This window comes from Heptranchias perlo, chromosome 8 (genome assembly GCF_035084215.1).
Source record: "Heptranchias perlo isolate sHepPer1 chromosome 8, sHepPer1.hap1, whole genome shotgun sequence".
NCBI classification, from domain to species: Eukaryota; Metazoa; Chordata; class Chondrichthyes; order Hexanchiformes; family Hexanchidae; genus Heptranchias; species Heptranchias perlo.
Genome location: NC_090332.1, coordinates 85263767 through 85280065, shown reverse-complemented (window position 1 = coordinate 85280065; position 16299 = coordinate 85263767).

Sequence of the window (16299 nt, the reverse complement as noted above, 5' to 3'; positions counted from 1 at the left end):
CATCCAAGGTTCCCTACTTCTACCAGCCTTGCCCTTCACTTTATAAGGAATGTGCTTACCCTGAACCCTGGTTAACACACTTTTGAAAGCCTCCCACTTACCAGACGTCCCTTTGCCTGCCAACAGACTCTCCCAATCAACTTCTGAAAGTTCCTGTCTAATACCATCAAAATTGGCCTTTCCCCAATTTAGAATTTTAACTTTTGGGCCAGACCTATCCTTCTCCATAGCTATCTTAAAACTAATGGAATTATGATCACTGGTCCCAAAGTGATCCCTCACTAACACTTCTGTCACCTGCCCTTCCTTATTTCCCAAGAGGAGGTCAAGTTTTGCCCCCTCTCTAGTCGTGCCATCCACATACTGAATGAGAAATTCCTCCTGAATTACTGTGACGCCTTTAATGTAAAGAACGTCCCAAGGTGCTTCACAGATAGGACTTACCTTTTCAGGCCTCCCTTGCATTGCTCCCACCTCAAATCCTGGGGTCCAGCCACAAGAGCCCATACCAGTTCCTTTGGACGCCCCCCAACCCCGCATCTGTGTGGCCTTGAATTTAACCTTGAGGAAAATGAGGTGAAAAGGCCGGGGCCAGACTCTCCCACCTCATTTAAATGGCAACGCTTCGTACGTGCCTGTTGTAGGTGCAGGCGCTCAACTTCTCTCCCGTGGGGGGAAGTTTCCCAAACACTGAGCAATGCGAAAGAGGTGGAGACATGACATAGCAGGTACTCCGCCCTTATTGCCCGTGCTTTGCACCGGTGTTCCCTGGGTGCAATCCAGAGGAAATTGGGCTAAATTGGGCAGTGTAGCGCCCGTTGTTTCGGCGCTACATTGCCTCTCCGACATCCAGGATGGCGTCTTGGATGCGCAAACATGTTTCTTGCGTGACGGGCGCCGGACGCCATCTTGGTATAGGAGTTTGCGCAGGCGCAGATACCGAACACTGGAATCATGTAAAGTAGGGAGAAAATGGCTTCAATCAGTGTACAATGCTGATTTAAAGTGATAGACACCATTTTGGGACTTAACGCTCAACTCAATGCACAGTCTTAACCCCGACCATCTGAACGTGTGTTAGAATGCCAGGAGGACCCCCCCACTGGCGCTATTTAAAGGGACTATGCAGGATTTACAGGTTAGTGGCTGGATTATTGCTTCTGGCTGCCAAGACATTTGTAACTGTTTTTGAAGGTCTCCTAGACTTCCATATTAGGACGCGGGGACATAGCCTAACATTTAGGGCCAGGACGTGCAGGAGTGAAGTTAGGAAATGCTTCTACACGCAACGGGTGGGAGAAGTTTGGAACACTCTTCTGCAGATGGCAGTTGATACTAGCTCACTTGTGAATGTTAAATCTGAGATTGATAGATTTCTGTGAACCAAGGGTATTAAGGGATATGGGGCTAAGGCAGGTATATGGAGTTAGGTCACAGGTCCACCATGATCTCATTGAATGGTGGAACAGGCTCGAGGGGCTAAATGCCACGGCCACTTGCTGCCTCCTGATTGGCGCCACCTTCTCCTGCAAGAAAGTGGGACGTGTGCCTGGGTGATGTGCCTGTCATGGTTGAATAGCTGCCAGTGTATATGGCCTGTGAGTTGTGGGTGGGCGGCTCGAAACAGTGGTAATGTGTAAGGGCGGGAGGAAGCATCTGATTGGAAGAGTTGAGCACTGATGGAAAGAGTTTGTTGGTATGTGGGTGATGGGGGGTGTAGTGTGTGGAGCAGTGGATGCGGCTAGTGGTGCAGTTGGTAGGAGACGCCACTTGACAGTTGACCTCACTCACCTTGGTCACTCATGTCAAAGCATTGAACTTCTTCCTGCACTGCACCCATGTTCATGATGCTGTGTGCCTGGCATTGACTTCGTCCCCCGCTGCCTCCCACTGCCTTTTGAGTATATTTCTGGAGGGCCTCTTGCCCACCCCTGTGGATATAGGATGTCCCTCCTTCTGTCCACCTCTTGCACCCGAGGTTTCTGGTGCATCAGCAGAGAACCTTGGTGCACACACTCTCACAGGCCTGGTACCAACTCAGATCGGCAGATTGGTGAGGTCTGGTGTGCAGATTGGAGGATGTGGGATTTAGAAGTGCGCAACCTTTATTCAATGTTTTAACGTAACTCATCAGTGTGTAAACATAGGGATGGGACCTGCATCTGTGTTTTACGTGTGCGATGTCTGATCTCCGTTCAGACTCCATGCAGACAGTAGACTGTTATTTTCAGCAAATAACAGGTACCAGCTACCTTTAAGAGATTTCTAAGAAACATCCTCCCTTTAAGAGATTGAGCTTCCTCTGCTGGTGAAAGTGTGAATTGCATTGATTCCAGGTGCAAGGCCCGGAAAGGAACGCCAATTGCAGGTAAGCGCTCCCATGGGTCCAAACTTGCGACCTGCCTGCGCAGGGTCCGTCGGGCGTGAGGTGGTAGCTCATCGCGTTACCACCGCCCAAAACGGACCCTCATCGAATTTTTTCCCCCTTGGTCTCCATTAAATTACTTGGAAGAATGAATTCATTAGTACAAATGTGAGCTAAGCTGAAAAATTGGGATCAGACTGGAATTGGCAAACTCCACTGCCTCACATGTAAAATTCTTACTCTTTTGATAACATATCTAAAAAGGGTTAAATTATGAGGACAGGTTGCATAGACTAGACCTGTATTCTCTTGAGTATAGAAGATTAAGGGGTGATCTAATTGAGGTGCTTAAGATGATTAAAGGATTTGATAGGGTAGATAGAGAGAAACTATTTCCTCTGGGGGGAGAGTCCAGAACAAGGGGGCATAACCTTAAAATTAGAGCCAGGCCGTTCAGGGGTGATGTCAGGAAGCACTTCTTCACACAAAGGGTAGTGGAAATCTGGAACTCTCTCCCCCAAAAAGCTGTTGAGGCTGGGGGTCAATTTAAAATTTCAAAACTGAGATCGATAGATTTTTGTTAGGCGAGGGTATTAAGGGTTACAGAACCAAGGTGGGTAGATGGAGTTAAGATACAGATCAGCCATGATCTAACTGAATGGCGGAACAGGCTCGAGGGGCTGAATGGCCTACCCCCGTTCCTATGTTCCTATATATGTCATTTTAATAAGCCCAACCATTTGTGGGGGTTGGGGGTATGTTATAAGCCCATCTCCAAACCTGCTGGGACTTCTGATGGGTCAAAATGAGTGGAACCCTGGTGGACCCAGGTTCTGGACCCTGACTGGCAGCCTCGTTGACAACTACCTCCTCTGCTCCCCAGAAATTTCGAGTCTGGTGTTTTTACCTTCCAGAGGTCTATTGGAGATTGGAGTCAATTAGATTTAATTATTTCAATACGCTAAAGGCTAAATTTGTGACGTAAGGAAAGACACAGATTATAATGAGAGTAATATTAATAATTCTAATTCTGCAAATGTACCATTAAAAAAACCATAAGGTGTTTATTGTACGTCCCTGTTCCTCTTCTGTGCTGCCAGCAGATCGTGATGCAAACCCAAGCGAGAGGGTTGAAAAGGCAACCTGGTATCTGCTCTATTGCCGCCCTCCAGGAGGTGTGTTGGTCACCAGCAGCGACTCTCTCTGAGTTTTTCTCAGTGCCCCTGAGGGAAACATCTGGCCTTCGTTTTGCCTCCTTAGACATGGCTAAGACAGGTAACCAGCTCATTGGGGGTAATTCTGACTTTGGATGATGATGTAAAACAAGAGATATTTATTCTATTGACGTCAAACGGCCGGCTGAGCCGATATCGTCCGTTTTACATTATTGTCCAAATGATCCCCACTGTGTGTTGATTGCAGGCCTCACCCTACCACTCTGTGACACAGCAACCCCATACCTTGTCTACTAAACATGCAATCTGGAGAAGTACCCTTTGAAAGAAAATTGTTCTGCAGAAGGTTAATCAAAAAGCAATATTAATAAAGACAATCAGGATGCCAGTGCCACATTTGTAAAAAAAAGCAAGATTACAATTTAAACCCTCAATGAATGTGCTTATGGATCTATGCATTTCTTTAACATTTTTCTACAATAGTCAGTAAAAGAAACAAATATTTAATAGCCCATTGTGCCATTATAGAGAAAGTTGCAAAAAAAAGATTGTTATGCAGAGTCTTAAAGTGATTTCCAGAATTCTGCTGATGCAGAATAAGAAATGTTTTGCTGAAATATGGCCATTATCTGCTATCTTACTTTCCGTGCGTCTCTGCCAGAATCAATGTTGTACACAAACATTGTGGAGGCTTGAGTGTTATCGATTGGCAATTAGAACAATCTCAGATAACCATGAGCGTTCTGCGGGATGGACAATTTACAGAAGTGGTTTTCTGCGTACGGAGAGCAGCGAATATATGGAAGCCCAGGTCTTAATCCATGGTGTGCCCGTAATCAATGCAGAACCGATTTTCCACCTTTCTCTCTGAGACTTGAGAGGAGTCCACGTAGACTATGTTGCAATTATTAGTTGCTCAGAAAAAAAAAACATTTCCCGTATTTACAATAAAAATTGAATTTCAGATTTCTCAGAGAGCGGAGAGTAGTTTTACACAGGCCAGACTAGTAGATGGGCAAGTTAAAGGTTAACATTTGCAGTGGTCAGACTCAAAATGATACAGAGCAGAAATTGACCTTATTAGTGTACACTTAATAGGCCAGACTGAGAGAAATGAATGTGGGAAATGGTTGTTGTAAAAACAATCTGCCCTTTAAAGCAATGATATTGTATTTCTACAAACTGGTTACATATAATACTTTTTTTTAAAATTACACTCTTGCAAATAAAAATTAGGATATATCATAACCGGCCGGGTAAGCAACTAAAATCGGCTGGAAGACATACCGCCAATGTCACGTTCCATTCCTGCAGTCTTGCCTTTTAACCATCTCCTCTGAGCAGGCAGTAGGATAGTCACCAGAAACCTGCGGGGTCCATCTCTATATATGCAGATTGAGCTCCGATGATGTAATCGGGGCCCGACTGCTATTTTAACCAGTGGCCTGAGCGAGGATGCAAAATTTGGGATGGGCGTGTAACAGGGGGCCGATCCGCAATCGCTCGTTTTACACTATCGCCAGAAGTTAAAATTAACCCCCGCCCCACCACCCCACCTCTCCTTCTGTGCCAGTTATCCATCTGCTCTCCCTGAGCAGAAGACCATTGAATCAGGTCTGCTGCCCATTTGCTGTTGGATCTGCGTTTGAATCTAGCCCAGGCTTATAGTATGAAGGTGTCCTCTGCCGAAGGATTGTAAAGCCTGAAAATTTAGTGTTGCCACTATTAGCAGATGAAAGCTTTACCTGCTTCTATAACACTCCTTTATTAACTATTTTAGCGAAGGTATTAACCCATTTAAAATTAATGAGTTAACTGCTGCATTAAAGTGGACACTCAGAGGAATGTCATACAAACAGGTGAAGTGTCTGCCTGCTAATATCACCACAAGTAATTTCTAGGCTTGTGAGTTCTACATGAAATGAGCTTGATCTGTCTGAGTCCAGCTCCCAGTTACTTGTGAGTCAACACTAAGCCATCTTTTGTGATCCAAAGTCAATATTTAAAGCAACGTTTGATTAAAAAACTTCAATCTTTATCCAATGAAAGCATTTTCAAGTGCTCTTCCACCACTGCAAGAATTGCCATAAAAGTATCCTCGAAACAAATGTCCTTTATTATCAATGTTTGCTCTGTTTTCCCTCATTACGAATGTTGGCTGGTAGTTATATCTGTGGATTGTACAGTACAAACTACTCTTATCACTTTCATGCTAATTCTGCTCTGGAAGTCAGCCAATGAGTGGATAGTATGTCAGCCTGAGAGTCAATATTTTCCTTGTTACAGAAGTCTCTTGAGCCCATCCGCCGTCCGATGAGAGCAGGTCGTGCGGGGGTTAAAGTCTAGGCAGTGAGGCACTCATCGGATCCATGATGCACAAACGCTCCACGCCATTTTAACAGGCGTGCTTCTGACAACGTTTGAACGCCCCGGGCACTGTAAGTTTAGGGGGTGAGGGGTTAAATTGCCGTGGGAGGTTCTCCCAATCATCCACCGTAACCTCTGTGGGAGATCCTCGGAAACCCTGGAGAAATGGCGGTAAGTAAAATGACCATTTCTTTTCTGGCTAAGATTCAAAAGAGTTGAACGTTACTTGGTAAATGTTGACTGTTACGCGGTAAATGCTGAGCATGGTCTGGTAAATGCCGAACATTTACCATGTAGTAATTTTTAAAAAATTGTTCTCGGGGTGCAGGAAATGATACCTCGGCTGCATATAATCCCCATTCCTAGGTGCCCTGAGAAGGTGGTGATGGATCTTCTCCTTGAACTGCTACAGTCCTAGTGATAATGGTATTCCTACAAAGGTGAACACGCTGTGGTGAATCCTGAACACAATGTGGTGAATACACTGAACACACTGTGGTGAATACCGAACACCATGTGGTGAATACACTGAACACGCTGTGGTGAATAATGAACACAATGTGGTGAATACCGAACACCATGTGGTGAATACACTGAACACGCTGTGGTGAATCCTGAACACAATGTGGTGAATACACTGAACACACTGTGGTGAATACCGAACACCATGTGGTGAATACACTGAACACGCTGTGGTGAATACACTGAACACAATGTGGGGAATACACTGATCACAATGTGGTAAATACACTGAACACAATGTGGTGAATACCGAACACACAGTGGTGAAAAATGAACACAATGTGGTGAATCCTGAACACAATGTGGTGAATACACTGAACACGCTGTGGTGAATAATGAACACAATGTGGTGAATACACTGAACACGCTGTGGTGAATAATGAACACAATGTGGTGAATACCGAACACCATGTGGTGAATACACTGAACACGCTGTGGAGAATCTTGAACACAATGTGGTGAATACTGAACACAATGTGGTGAATACACTGAACACGCTGTGGTGAATACACTGAACACAATGTGGTGAATACACTGAACACAATGTGGTGAATACACTGAGCACAATGTGGTGAATACACTGAGCACAATGTGGTGAATAAACTGAGCACGCTGTGGTGAATACCCTGAACACAATGTGGTGAATAAACTGAGCACGCTGTAGTGAATACACTGAACACGCTGTGGTGAATACACTGAACACGCTGTGGTGAATACACTGAACACGCTGTGGTGAATACACTGAGCACAGTGTGGTGAATACACTGAACACAGTGTGGTGAATACACTGAACACGCTGTGGTGAATACACTGAGCACAATGTGGTGAATACACTGAACACGCTGTGGTGAATACACTGAGCACAATGTGGTGAATACACTGAACACGCTGTGGTGAATACACTGAGCACAATGTGGTGAATACACTGAACACGCTGTGGTGAATACACTGAGCACAATGTGGTGAATACACTGAACACAATGTGGTGAATACACTGAACACAGTGTGGTGAATACACTGAGCACAGTGTGGTGAATACACTGAACACAGTGTGGTGAATACACTGAGCACAATGTGGTGAATACACTGAGCACAGTGTGGTGAATACACTGAACACGCTGTGGTGAATACACTGAGCACAATGTGGTGAATACACTGAACACGCTGTGGTGAATACACTGAACACAATGTGGTGAATACACTGAACACGCTGTGGTGAATACACTGAGCACAATGTGGTGAATACACTGAACACAGTGTGGTGAATACACTGAACACAGTGTGGTGAATACACTGAGCACAGTGTGGTGAATACACTGAACACAGTGTGGTGAATACACTGAGCACGCTGTGGTGAACGCTTAGGATGGTGTGGTACTGTGCCATACAGAACGAGAAGGCCACTTGTTTGAATCTAGGCTTGTGCTGATTTTGCCAATCTTGGTGCAGGAACTACACTGGCTTCAATGCCCCTGGACTTAGAAGGGGAAAAATCTGGGGTTCACATGAAGACCCCCACTAGAAGGACACATTAGGATGTAAGATGAGGACATGGTCTCCTTACCTAAGGAAGGATATACTTGCGTTAGAGGCAGTGCAATGAAGGTTCACTAAATTGATTCCTGGGATGAGAGGGTTGTCCTGTGAGGAGAGATTGAGTAGAATCTGCCTATACTCTCTGGAGTTTAGAAGAATGAGAGGTGATATCAACGAAACATATAATATTCTGAGTGGGCTTGACAGGGTAGATGCTGAAAGGCTCTTTCCCCTGGCTGGAGAGTCTAGAACTAGGGACCATAGTCTCAAGGTAACAGGTCAGCCATTTAGGACTGAGATGAAGAAACATTTCTTCACTCAGAGGATTGTGGATCTTTGGAATTCTCTACCCCAGAGGGCTGTGGATGCTCAGTTGTTGAATATATTCAAGACTGAGATCTATGGATATTTGGACACCAAGGGAATCAAGGGATATGGAGATAGGGCGAGAAAGTGGAGTTGAGGTGAAAGATCAGCCATGATCTTATTGAATGGCGGAGCAGGCTCGAGGGGCTGAATGGCCTACTCCTGCTTCTATTTCCTATGTTCTTAAGGTCTGGCTTGAATATAATTTCCATTTTTCGATAGCCTGCCAACAACCAATGTCATAGCTCATCTGTAGAAAAGAGGCACTTGAGTGAGGTACTGGTTGTTATCTTAAGCCTGTCCCACATCACCATTCACTATCAACATTATTTAGTAATGTCTTATATATTCAAGGTAACTTCTAGTATCCATTGTCATTCACTGGGTCTACACTAACCCAGTTCATAAGCAGTGCTTTGTCTTCAGCAACACATTTAGTGTAAAAACATCTACATTAAACAATGTCGCTTCTGCCTACGCGATGTGCCAACCACCACAGTGACAATATAAGGGTCCATCAGCATTTCCACGGAAGAGATTGCATTTGGTGGAGATGATGGCAAGACCAAGGAGGAGAAACACACAACGTCCCCAGAAGATCCAGAGCTCAAAAGAATGGCTGCACTGTAGACCAGCAGGATGATCTGACCTCTGTGCGATGACCAGATTCACAAAGGATCATCGCAGGTCCTGCTCTGGATTGCACCGTGCAGGTCAGAGAGTCTACAATGGAATACCATAGGAGGGGTCACATGCTGGCCCTACAACATCCCAAACACACACTCAGACCACAGTGAAGTCGCCAAATTGCCTAGTTCATGAAAGAACTTGCATTAATATAGCACCTTTCATTGCCTTAGACTGTCCCAAGCACTTCACAGCCAATAAGGCACTTTTGGAGTATAGTCACTGTTGTAATACAGGGGAGTACAGCAGCCACTTTAAGCATAGCAAGCTCCCACAAACAATAATGAGATAAATGCCCAGATATCCTGTTTTGGTAATATTAGTTAAGGGATAAATGTTGGCCAGGACACCGGGAAAACTCACTTGCTCTTCTGCACATTGTACCATGAGGATCTTTTATGTCCACCTGAGAGGGCAGTTGCAGCCTTGGTTTAACATCTCATCTGAAAGATGGCATCTCCGACAATGCAGTACTGCACCCGAGTATCAGCCTTGATTATGTGCTCAAGTCTCTGGAGTAGGGGATTGAACCCATAGCCTTCTGTCTCAGAGGCCAGAGTCCTACCACTGAGCCAAGACTGACACCTGAGTGTACCCAGATGCAAAGTGACATGCTAGTATTGCATAATATTATGCAATTTGGCTGAACACAGTTGGACGCTGGTTAGTTCATTAGTCAATCTGGTCATTACATTGGTGCAAAGCCAGAAGGCTCCTCCCCACAGCTTCAGGAGATTGTTCTGAGCTCTTGCAAATTCTCCGATCACCAGTCTATTGGAGTTGTGGGGCCTGCTCCCAGCTGCACTGTGGCTGATGTGCCCTCCCAGACCATATGGATAATCTATCGAGTGATGAGGACGTTCCAAGACATATTGGCCCCAGAGAATTCGGAAACTGTAATCCTAATGATTTTCCACAATTCAAAAAATCGACAGGATTGGCAACAACAAAAAAATGTTCCGTGGAATTTAGCTTTTTACTTTGCTAATTTTTAGTGACAGTGATAATTCACCATTCACATGTTAGGCTAACTGACAGTGATGTTAGTGACAGCCAGACTAAGCAACTGTGACTAAAATTGCTGCAATCCAAGCAAGATTTATTTAATCTAGTTGAATCCAGCCAGATATAGATATACTAAGAATTTATTCGGAATTGTATTAACTGAGTTCTTTGGAATTGCATGGCTGGATCAGAGTTATTCATAGGTCAGGTATACCGTTACTTAATATTAAAAGGAACACATTGCATATAGAGAACCTACAATTTAATAATGTCAAAATAAATCTAAAATTCCATGTACGTTGCAACTTAAGCAAAGTTTAAAGATTGTGTACTATGTCTCTTCACGAATATCATAAATTTATATTTGATACCTACTTTTTCTTGGATACTGTGGAAGTTGAGCCACTTGATAGTTTCTGAACAGATTCTTCTGGCTCAGTGTGTTTGATTCAGCCTCTGAATCAACCCATGCCTCCAGTTTCTGACTGGATTTTAACTCATGCTGGAAAGAGGCTTCGTCTGAGTTCGGTTCCAAAACACCTTTAAGCAGATAAATGTCTGGTTTTACAGAGGTTCCAAAAGCTGTCACTGAGGTGTCTCCCTCGAAACGGCTCACCTTATTTCCATCATTGTTGCAGGTTCTCCTTAGCTCTGTATCTTGGTCGGCTGTGCAGATCCCAGCGTCTCCAGTTATTGGACTTCCTGGACTGTCTGCACATTCACTGCCTGAGGTTTGTGACACACTATCCTCTGAGTTTATCTCAAAAAACTGATCGTCGTCAATCACATTGGATGGAGTAGGTGGGATCAAGTTGATCACAGGGAGTGTTAGCAAACCCTCTGGGCTTGCTGCACGATAACTTTCTGCATCCTCATCGTTATTACTGCTCGTGTAACTTTTATTCACGCATTTCCGGAGCGGTAAAGAATATAAAGGAGTCAATTTCCTCTTCTGTTTCAATTTCCGTGTTGTAGACGCAGAGCTTGAAGATCTTCCAATGGATCTTTTACCATCTGTTGTTTGACCTTCAGAAAGACATTCCTGTTTACGGTCTCCTGCTGTTGGGCCTTGACTGAAATGCAAAGATGCTGTATCTGCTTGACTTTGCGTTTCACGCTCGTCCTGAGAAACGGATGCAAAACATCTGAGCTGATTTTGAATTTGAAGAGGTGGAGAAGTTTCCCTTTTCCTCCAAAACCCTTGGCAACCACAACAGAACATTTTCTGTGCAAGGCTGTTACCTTCATTGCGTGCCATGTCCTTGAGAGATGGCGGAGAACTGGCCCCTTCAGAGACATTAAGCGATGCCTTTCCCAACAATTGCTGCTACCATCTTCCCTTGGTTGTCACAATAGCAGGTCAGGTTGGAGGAAATCTTTGGCTTGTTTATCCTACATCATGTGGTCTGTGAGGTGACACATAAGACAAATATTAATCACTGGCTCGTGCGTTTAAAGGACTTTCATGAACACTTTTGCTTTCATGGTTCTGTTGAATATTTTATCCAGCTGAATGAGATGTGCCTTCGCTTCAAAGAATCACAGTACTGAAGTACTTTGGACAGACAGAAATAATGATATGATACTTCACCACACATCATTAGATAAGAACCTACCATTTGCTGGTAGGGTGGTTTAGCTCATGGAGGCCCTGTACCATATGCACAGAGTTTGCGCAAATCACCTGTTGCTTTGTCTTTGCAAAAGACCAGACTCAGCCATTGAAAATATGAGAAGTACTTCAAACCAGGGTTTTTCAATTTGCGCTTTTTTTTCATATGCAAAACAGTTAAACATTTTCCAGAAAGATCAGAAATATGGCAGAGGCTTTCATGTGTGATTGACATCCAAGAACCCACGCCTTTCAGCAAAAAAATGGATTTGCAAAAATTAGCAAACATCGAGCCCAGAGGCATAGGGCCGAGCACGAGGCCATTTTGCAGTATTATGGTACAGCAATGGGAGCCAGGTACATGGTTCATACTCCTGTGACTCGGCCAACGTTGTCTACCTCATACGTTGCAGGAAAGGATGCCCCGGAGCATGGTACATTGGCGAGACCATGCAGACACTGTGACAACGGATGAACGGACACCACGCAACAATCGCCAGACAGGAGGGTTCCCTCCCAGTCGGGGAACACTTCAGCAGTCAAGGACATTCAGCCACCGATCTTCGGGTAAGCGTTCTCCAAGGCGGCCTTCGAGACACATGACAACGCAAAATCGTCGAGCAGAAATTGATAGCCAAGTTCTGCACCCATGAGGACGGCCTCAACCGGGATCTTGGGTTCATGTCACGCTACACGTAACCCCACCAGCGAATAAAAGTTATCTGTTTTTAATACAACAGGTCATTCTCTGTCTTTCTCTTCCTTTCGGATGTTTCTCCCTCTCTCTCTCTGTCTTGTGTTCTGGCCGTTTGTATATTCGGTGGTCCTGTAGGTAACACCTCTCTGTCTGAACACTTTGATTGCCTTGACAACGGGCAGTTGGAAAGATTATATCTGTAATCACCAGGTATTGTTCTCTGAATATAAATGCAAAACGTTCAAGGATTCCCACATTCACCTGACGAAGGAGAAAGCCTCCGAAAGCTTGTGATTTTCAAATAAAATTGTTGGACTATAACCCGGTGTTGTAAGATTCTTTACAGAATACAATGGGTGGCTAGTGACCATATGTTCCTCTCCTGTCAAAAAACAGGATAAATGCCCTTTTCTTCATTGTTATTGTTGACTCGCTAACACAGTGGCAGTGTAATACATGGTTTTATTCGCAATTTCATTAGCAGTAACGGGAACGAAAACAAATCATGATGTATCTGCAGTGATGTTCCTTTAAAAGATCTTAGGGAGCTAATAACTCACTTAACCAGTATTAATGTCGAAACGTTAGTTAATCCAGCTGTGGAATGCACAGATTTTTTTCAGTTTGCAATTCTTTTCTCAACAATGGCTGAACAAACACAAAGAAAAGCCCGGTTTAAGCCAAGATATTATTGGATGAATGCTTAACATATTCGTATGACATTCCTTTGTCTGCAATTTTAGTGAAGGCATTAACCTGTTTGTTTTAAATGGGTTAAAGACTGCACTTAAATAGTGGACAGAGGAAAGTCACTCAAACACATGGGACATTTGCCCATTAATATTGCCAACAGTAATTTCTGGCTTTTTATAACAAAGCCTGCTCACGCCATTCAACTGCATAAAAGAGAAATGTGACAACAAATGTGGGGCATGAGGACTGCTCCTAAATATGATATAGAGGGAAAAAGCTTATTAATATTCCACATTGTGAACATCGTGTCAACAACTTGGAGAACCAGAGAGAGACCTCTGTGATCAGCAGCCTGTAGGAGGAAGACTGCTCGGCTACATCTTCGCAGGCCGACATACTGAGGGTCAGCAAGTCCTTTTATACCGGACTGTATGACACAAAGCCCACAGGTAGCACGGCCTTCCTGTCCTCTATCACGGAAGTCTTAGAGGACAGCGAGCGGGAGAGCCTGGATCGGCTACTGACCTGGGACGAGCTGACAAAGGCCGTCCAGTCCTTCGAGAGGAGCAGAACTCCCAGAAGCGACGGCTTACCGGTCGAGTTGTGCTCGGCTCTGTGGGACTGGATAGGCCCAGACCTACTGGAAGTGTTACGGGGGTTTGCTTCTGGTAGGCAGCATGTCAGAGTCCATGAGGAAAGGCATCATCACCCTCATCTACAAGCGGAAGGGGGAGAGGGAAGAAATCAGAAATTGGCGACCCATTTCCTTGCTAAATGTCAACTACAAGATTCTGTCTAACGTTATCGCCAACACGCTCAAGTCTGCTCTGGAGCAGGTGATCCACCCGGATCAGACCTGTACTGTACCCGGCAGGAAGATCTCTGATAGTCTTGCGCTGCTCAGGGATATGATCACCTACGTGCAGCACAGAGGGGTGAACGCCTGCCTCATCAGCCCGGACCAGGAGAAGGACTTCAGCAGAATATCCCACACGTACATGATGGGCGTGCTCGCCAAAATGGGTTTTGGGGAGGGAATCTGCGATTGAATCCGACTGCTCTATGCGGCTATCCGTAGTGCAGTCCTAATCAACGGGTGGGAGTCAGAGAGCTTTCCGATCAGATCTGGAGTCAGGCAGGGCTGTCCTCTCTCTGTGGTCTTGTTCGTGTGTTGTATCGAGCCATTTGCCGCGTCCATCAGGAAGGACGCAGGTACCGGGGGGTGACGATCCCAGGCAGCGGAGGCTCTCAGGTTAAGGCCTCCCTGTATATGGATGAAGACACTGTCTTCTGCTCCAATCAGCAGTTGGTCCACTCACTGATGGGCATCTGCGGCCATTTCGAGCTGGCCTCAGGGGCCAGAGTGAACCAAAATAAGAGCAAAGCCATGTTCTTTGGCAGTTGGGCGACCCGATCCTTTGTCCTCTTTGCCGTCAGGTCCGACCACCTGAAGGTGCTGGGGGTCTGGTTTGGGGGGCCCCTGGCCTGCACCAAGAACTGGGAGGAGCGGGTCACCAAGGCCAAACAGAAGCTTGTTTGTGGGTGGGACGCTCCCTCTCCATAACTGGCAGGAGCCTGGTGATAAGGTGTGAGGTACTCGCGGTGTTGCTCTACATGGCCAGGGTCTGGCCCATTCCCCACAACTCCGCCGTCACAGTCACCCGAGCTATCTTCCACTTTGTCTGGAGGTCCAAGGTAGAACGCGTCCGCAGGGCCACCATGTACAAGCCCCCAGACAAAGGAGGGAAGAGCGTCCTCAATGCCACTTTGATCCTGATGGCCACCTTTGTGTGTGGCTGCCTCAGGATGTGTGTAGACCCCCAGTACGCAGACAGCAAGTGTCACTACGTGCTGAGTATCTACCTGCCTAACACACTGAGAAGGTTGGGCCTGGCCATGTTGGCCGAGCAGGCGCAGGACGTCCCGTCCAGCTGGACTGTCCCCCCCCCCACCCCGCAACCTGCCCCAGGTGGAGAAGCTCCTGAGGAGGAACCCCTTCGACCACAAGGCCGTCAGACAGTAGTCGACACGCAACGTTCTGAGAGTCCTGCAAGGAAAGGGGAGGGTGGACTCGATCAGGATTTTCCCCCTCCAGATGGTCGATGCCAATTGGCAGAACGTCTCGTCCCCAGAACTGACAAACGGGCACCAGGATGTATCCTGGATGGTGGTGAGAAAGGCCCTCCCAGTGCGGTCCTTCCAACACGCACGGGATCTCAGTGCCTCCGCGAGCTGCCCTCGAGACTGTGGTTGGGAGGAGACCGTCATCCATCTCCTGATGGGCTGCCCCTTTGCACAGAGGGTGTGGAGAGAGATGCGTTGGTATCTGTCCTGGTTCATCCCAAACAGTTCGGTAACACAGGGCTGTTCCCCGGGACGCACACCGAGTCAGAGATCACCCACGGCTGGAAGACCATCAACTCGGTGAAGGGGGCCCTTTGGTCCGCCCGAAACCTGCTGGTCTTCCAGCTGAAGGAGCTGCCCACGACCGAGTGTTGCCGACTGGCACACTCCAAGGTCAAGGAGTACACGTACTGCGGGACGCGCTGAGGCGAGGTGCGACCTGTGCAAAGGGCTCTGTGGGGGAAGGCCACCCCACCTTGTATTGTACACCAGGAGTCACAAATACTGTTTGAATTGTAATATTGAGATCGCTTTGTGTACGATCTGTAATGTATTGGTTTGAATTGTACTGATTAGGAACTGTGATATTTACATCGAACTGTGAGTATCTTTAAATTCTATGAAATAAAGTATATTTTGATATAAAAAAACATTGTGTCCTGAGCAAGGTGTGAGATCCAGAAAAATTGCATGACTTAAGGAAGAGGACAAAGGCAAGACAATGATGCAATATCAGTACAGGAAACGTATTGACTTAAGGACAATTATACTTTTTAAAGAATATGGAAAAACCCATCTCTACTGTCGGAGAGAAGTTTTATCAAGGATGTAACAAGTAAGGTATTAGAATTGAAAATAGCAGGGATATGCAAATTACATTCTCGATGTCATGATGGGAAAGAGAATGCACTGCAGAAAGGAATTTCAAAGCTCCAACTCACTTTGTCTCCCTATCTGCTCCATCACCATGACCGCCTACTTCCACCTCCATAACATCGCCCACCTCTGCCCCTGCCTCAGCTCATCTGCTGCTGAAACCCTCATCCATGCCTTGTTATCTCTAGACTCGACTATTCCAATGCTCTCCTGGTCAGCCTCCCATCTTGCACCCTCCATAAACTTGAGCTCATCCAAAGCTCTGCTGCCCGTA